This window comes from Emys orbicularis, chromosome 3 (assembly GCF_028017835.1).
Source record: "Emys orbicularis isolate rEmyOrb1 chromosome 3, rEmyOrb1.hap1, whole genome shotgun sequence".
Taxonomy (NCBI): domain Eukaryota; kingdom Metazoa; phylum Chordata; order Testudines; family Emydidae; genus Emys; species Emys orbicularis.
In genome coordinates, this window is record NC_088685.1 from 134,321,935 (window position 1) to 134,329,134 (window position 7,200).

Below are 7,200 nucleotides of genomic sequence, written 5' to 3' on the forward strand. Positions count from 1 at the left end.
CCTTTCTTTCGACTTAAAGGGCCCTTTAAACCGGTTTCTTTACTCCACCTCCGACGAGGGGATTAGTGATAAAATCGGCCTTAGCGGGTCGGAATTGGGGTAGTGTGGACGGAATTCGACGTTATTGGCCTCCGGGAGCTATCCCACAGTGCTTCATTGTGACCGCTCTGGACAGCACTCTCAACTCAGATGCACTGACCAGGTAGACAGGAAAAGGCCCGCGAACGTTTGAATTTCATTTCCTGTTTGCTCAGCGTGGAGAGCACAGGTGACCACGCAGAGCTCATCAGCACAGGTAACCGTGAGGGAGTCCCAGGATTGCAAAAGAGCTCCAGCATGGACAGAACGGGAGGTACGGGATCTGCTCGCCATATGGGGAGATGAATCAGTGCTAGCTGAACTCTGAAGCAGTAAACGAAATGGCAAAATATTAGAAAAGGTCTCCAAGGCCATGAAGGACAGAGGCCATAACAGGGACGCACAGCAGTGCCGCGTGAAAATTAAGGAGCTACGGCAAGCCTACCACAAAGCCAGAGAAGCAAACGGAAGGTCCGGGGCAGAGCCGCAAACATGCCGCTTCTACGCGAAGCTGCATGCCATTCTATGGGGTGCAGCCACCACTACCCCAACCGTGTGCTATGACTCCCTCACTGGAGAAACACACAGGGAAGCGGGTTCGGGGTACGAGGAAGATGAGGATGGAGATAATGTAGATAGCTCACAGCAGCAAGGAAGCGGAGAAACCGGTTTCCCCAACAGCCAGGATATGTTTATCACCCTGGACCTGGAACCAGTAACCACCGAACTCACCCAAGGCATGCTCCCAGACCCTGAGGGCACACAGGGGACCTCTGGTGAGTGTACCTTTGTAAATATTACACATGGTTTAAAAGCAAGCGTGTTTAATGATTAATGATTAATTTGCCCTGGCAATCGCGGCCAGTACAGCTACTGGAAAAGTCTGTTAACGTGTATGGGGATGGAGCGGAAATCCTCCAGGGACATCTCCAGAAAACTCTCCTTCATGTACTCCCAAAGCCTTTGCAAAAGGTTTCTGGGGAGGGCTGCCTTATCCCGTCCGCCATGGTAGGACACTTTACCACGCCAGGCCAGTAGCACGTAGTCTGGAATCATTGCATAACAAAGCATGGCAGCGTATGGTCCCGGTGTTTGCTGGCATGCAGACAACATCCATTCCTTATCGCTCTTTGTTATCCTCAGGAGAGTGATATCATTCACGGTCACCTGTTTGAAATGGGGCGATTTTATTAAGGGGACATTCAGAGGTGCCCCTTCCTGCTCTGCTGAACAGAAATATTCCCCGCTGTTAGCCACGCGGTGGGGGGGAGGGGTGAAGTGATCATCCCAGAGAATTGGGTGTGTGTGGGGTGGGGAGTTAGTTGGGTTTGTGCTGCATGTTAACCCGGAAACCGCAGCCCCTCCTTTTACATTGCAAACCCATTTTAAATGGCCAACCCAACGGGTGCTTGGTATGGGAAATGAGAGCGCTACATGTTAAGAAGGTTAAAAAAGCCAAAAGACTGTGTCTTACCATGGCTGCCTGCAAGCCGAAATCTGTTGCCTGGCACTGCGTGAGTGATCTGTCACACCAAACCGGCAGGCCCTCAATATAAGAGGAAAAATGCGACCTTGTAATGAAAGCACATGTGCTGTGTAATGTGAACAGCAAAATTTAACGTGAAAGAGTGTACCCATTGTTCTCTAAAATGTGTCTTTTTTAACCACCTCTCCCTTCTCCTCCACCAGCTGCAAATGTTTCTCCTTCACAGAGGCTAGTGAAGATTAGAAGGAGAAAACGGAGGACGTGGGACGATATGTTCACGGAGCTCCAGATGTCCTCCCACGCTGACAGAGCACAGCAGAATGCGTGGAGGCAGTCAATGTCAGACTACAGAAAAGCACAATATGAACGAGAGGAGAGGTGGCGGGCTGAATCGCGGGATGAACAGAGCAAGTGGCGGGCTGAAGATGATAGGTGGCGTCAGCTTGCAGACAGAAGGCAAGAGTCGATGCTCCGGCTGCTGGAGCATCAAACTGATATGCTCCAGCGTATGGTTGAGCTGCAGGAAAGGCAGCAGGAGCAGAGACCGCCGCTACAGCCCCTGTGTAACCAACAGCCCTCCTCCCCAAGTTCCATAGCCTCCTCACCCAGACGCCCAAGAACACGGTGGGGGGGCCTCCGGCCACCCAGTCACTCCACCCCAGATGACTGCCCGAGCATCAGAAGGCTGGCCTTCAATAAGAGTTAAAGTTTTAAACTGCAGTGTGTCCTTTTCCTTCCCTCCTCCCCCACCCATCCCGGGCTACCTTGGCAATTATCCCCCTAGTTGTGTGATGAATTAATAAAAAATGCATGAATGTGAAGTAACAATGACTTTATTGCCCCTGCAAGCGGTGCTCGAAGGGGGGAGGGGAGGGTGGGGTGGTTGGTTTACAGGGAAGTAGACTGAACCGGGGGGGGGGGGGGGGGGAGGGTTCATCAAGGAGAAACAAACAGAAGTTTCACACCGTAGCCTGGCCAGTCACAAAACTCGTTTTCAAAGCTTCTCTGATGCGCACCGCGCCCTGCTGTGCTCCTCTAACCGCCCTGGTGTCTGGCTGCGCGTAATCAGCGGCCAGGCGATTTGCCTCAACCTCCCACCCCGCCATAAATGTCTCCCCCTTACTCTCACAGATATTGTGGAGCGCACAGCAAGCAGCAATAACAATGGGGATATTCTTTTCGCTGAGGTCTGAGCGAGTCAGTAAGCTGCGCCAGCGCGCTTTTAAACGTCCAAATGCACATTCCACCACCATTCGGCACTTGCTCAGCCTGTAGTTGAACAGGTCCTGACTCCTGTCCAGGCTGCCTGTGTACGGCTTCATGAGCCATGGCATTAAGGGGTAGGCTGGGTCACCAAGGATCACGATAGGCATTTCAACATCCCCAACGGTTACTTTCTGGTCCGGGGAGAAAGTCCCTTCCTCCAGCTTTCGAAACAGAGCAGAGTGCCTGAAGACGCGAGCATCATGTACCTTTCCCGGCCATCCCACGTTGATGTTGGTGAAACGTCCCTTGTGATCCACCAGGGCTTGCAGCAGCATTGAAAAGTACCCCTGGCGGTTTATGTACTCGGTGGCTTGGTGCTCCGGTGCCAAGATAGGGATATGGGTTCCGTCTATGGCCCCACCACAGTTTGGGAATCCCATTGCAGCAAAGCCATCCACTATGGCCTGCACGTTTCCCAGAGTCACTACCCTTGATATCACCAGGTCTTTCATTGCCCTGGCAACTTGGATCACAGCAGCCCCCACAGTAGATTTGCCCACTCCAAATTGATTCCCGACTGACCGGTAGCTGTCTGGCGTTGCAAGCTTCCACAGGGCTATCGCCACTCGCTTCTCAACTGTGAGGGCTGCTCTCATCCTGGTATTCTGGCGCTTCAGGGCAGGGGATAGCAAGTCACAAAGTTCCATGAAAGTGCCCTTACGCATGCGAAAGTTTCGCAGCCACTGGGAATCGTCCCACACCTGCAGCACGATGCGGTCCCACCAGTCTGTGCTTGTTTCTCGGGCCCAGAATTGGCGTTCCACGGCATGAACCTGCCCCAGTAACACCATGATTTCCACATTGCTGGGGCCTGTGCCTTGTGAGAGGTCTATGTCCATGTCAATTTCCTCATCACTCTCGTCGCTGCGCTGCAATCGCCTCCTCGGCTGGTCCTGGTTTTGCTTTGGCATGTCCTGGCTCTGCATATACTCCAGGACAATGCGCATGGTGTTCATAGTGCTCATAATTGCCACGGTGATCTGAGCGGGCTCCATGTTCCCAGTGCTAGCTATGGCGTCTGGTCTGAAAAAAGGTGCGAAACTAGTATCTGACGGACCAGGGGAAGGAGGGAGGGAGGGAGGGGCGAGTGACAACATGGCGTACAGGTACAGGGAATTAAAATCAACAAAGGTGGCTGTGCATCAGGGACAAACACAAACAACTGTCACACAGAATGGCCCGCCCCCAAAGATTGAACTCAAAAGCCTGGGTTTAGCAGGCCGTTGATTTCACGGAGGGAGGGGGAAGCAAATGAATACAGAACAAATCTATTTTTTACATCTTAAGCTGGCAGACGACGGTGCAGCATGACTGATAGCCCTCGGCATCTTCTGGGTGCTTGGCACAAAATACTGGGCGCTTGGCAGAAAATAGCATACTACGACTGATAGCCATCATCATCAAGACAGTTCGATAGGACTGAGCATGTCTGCCAGGTGTCCATGATTGACAGCCACTGCAGTACGATGACGACGGATACCAGTCGTAATATACCATCTTCTACCAAAAGGCAAGGGGCTGCTGCTGTGTGCAATGCAGCCCCACATCTGCCAGCCCCACGTCTGCCAGCACCCAGATCGCCGATGAAGGCTACCAGTCATACTGCACCGTCTACTGACAAAAGGCAATGAGCTGCTGCTGTGTAGCAATGCAGTACCACGTCTGCCGGCACCCAGATGACATATGGTGACGGTGAGCTGAGCTGAGCGGGCTCCATGCTTGCCGTGGTATGATGTCTGCACAGGTAACCCAGGTAAAAAGGCGCGAATCTATTGTCTGCCGTTGCTCTGATGGAGGGGAAAGGGCCTGACGACATGTACCCAGAACCCCCCGCTACACTGTTTTGCATCATTCAGGCATTGGGATCTCAACCCAGAATTCCAATGGGCGGCGGAGACTGCGGGAACTGTGGGATAGCTACCCATAGTGCAATGCTCCGGAAGTCGACGCTAGCCTCGGTACTGTGGACGCGGTCCGCCGACTAGAGCACTTAGAGCATTTTATGTGGGGACACACACAATCGTCTGTATACAACCGATTTCTATAAAACCGGCTTCTATAAATTTGACCTAATTTTGTAGTGTAGACATACCCTAAGGCAGCAAATAGAATAAAGGCCCTGAGATTTTGCCACGAGGTTGCTGAAAACCTTGGAGTTTGAGAAGGGTGGGAATCAGATTGGAGGAAATCAAGAACACAGTTGTAGGAAAGGAACTTGAGGCAATGCTTGGGTACAGGATTTTTAATGGCTTTAAAGATGAAGGGAGATGCGGTGGTAGTTAGGAAGGAAGGTGGGTCAAAGTGGGTTTTTTAGACCATTGTTTAAAGTGGGAAGATGTTATAACCTGGGTTTTCATACTTCGCCTGCCAGTGAGAGATGTTCTTTAACTACAAGCAGAGGAAACTGAATTTCTGAAATTTTGGGCCTGATTCTCCCCGCACTGGATTTAAGTCAAGAATAACTCAGTTGAAGTCAGTGGCTTTACAATGTTGTAAAACTGGCACAAGTGAGAGGAGAATCAGGCCCATTATTTTCTGAATTTTAAGAAATGATTGTAATGATGCTATATTCTGCCAGAGCAAAACTCTACTGTTAAAGATGAATGCATTTGTTGCCTTCTGCTTCAACGAATATAACTTGCTTTATCTAGGAATGAAGCTGAAGGCCACAGAAACTCCAATTGTTGCAATGCTCAACAGCTCATCTTTTAAGCAAGAAAAAGCACCAGGGTGCAAATTTATCTCTGGGGTAACTAGTAATACTCATTAAGCCAGGAACTAATTTGGTTCTAAGAGGCCACCAGTGCCTCATACAGTCCACTGGTTCCACCACATTTGTTAAAGGAGACAGTTCACGGTCCTGGTCCTAATTTTTAAGGTTCCTAATTATCTACAACTCCCCCCAAAACAACAGTACTACACAGAAACACTAAAGCTGATAGAGTCAAGCTTCATACTTGTAAAGGGTCAGATTTTTTTCATGACTATACAACTCACTACAAAGGGAGATTAGCTTCAGCACAAGCCCTAATGTGTTTAGAGTACAAAACAAAACTGCTTAATAAAAATCTTCCTGTAATTACAAAAGCTGAAGAAAGAAGGTGAGAGAATTGACTGAAAATAAATGTATTATTTATATTGCTGTAGTGCCTCCAATGTGCTAAGTGCTTTCCCAACTTATAAAGACCCTGTTTTTGCCCCAAAGAGCTTGTCTGAAACAATGGATGGAAACGATAGGGGAAAGGGATACAATATAGAAGCATAGTGTCCAAGGTGATAGCTGGCACAAATTGAAAATTCAACATTTTTGTGGAGGGTTTAGTTTAGTTTTTTGGGTTTTTTTAGTTTTTTTCCCTTCATAAATTATTCCCCACTCTCTTACCTAAAAATTATTAGGTGCCTAATTTCTTGTAGTTATCGTGACAGAAGTCAGTCTTGAAAAGAGATTTGAAAGATGACAGGATAGTAGTCAGATGTATCATCTTGGGAGAAATACAAACAAAAGATAAAAAACAAGTAAACAACTTGTCATGGGCAGGGTTTTTTAGCATACACTTAATGCAAGTTAATAGTTTTTGTAATATTTTAGATTCTAATGTGATGGGATCATTAGAAATACCTAAAATGGATAGATGATTGGGCCAGATTTCTCTTTTCAGAGTCTAGTAATAATAATTTAGCATTTATATAATTGCTTTATATATAAACACTATGAAGACACTATAAAATACTACTAGATGCAGAGGCTATATAGGTATCCAGAAAGAAAGTTCAAAGTCTCTGGGAGGTAGATCAATAAGTATTGTCCCTATTTTATAGATGGAGAAGTGGAGACAAAAGGTTAAGTCACTGTTCAAGAAAAAACATGGAACAAATCAACCTTTTAAAAAATTAATAAAAGACCCCCAAACCCTACTCCAAGCATACTTTTTACCCAGAGTATGTCTACACTGAAAATACTACAGTATAGCTGCTGCTGTAGCACTTCTGTGTGGACACTACGAACTCCGAAAGGAGCGGTTCTACCATCAGCATAAGTAATCCACCTTCCCTAGAAGTGGTAGCTAGGTTGATGGAAAAACTCTTCCTATTGTCCTAGCACTGTCTACATGTGGGGTTAGGTCGGCATAGCTATGTCTCTCAGGGGTGTGGATTTTTCATGCTCCAGAGAGACATAGCTATGGTGATGTAAGTTCCCAGTGTAGACCAGCCCCCAGAAAAGGCAGAAGTGTCAGACGCCATGAAGTCCAGTAGGGGTTTTGCTATTGCTATTGGTTTTACACAGAAGATGCTCAGATACTATGATGATGGGAGGCAATATAAAATCCTAAAATAGATTAGATAGATAAAAGGACAGAGGTCACTGACAA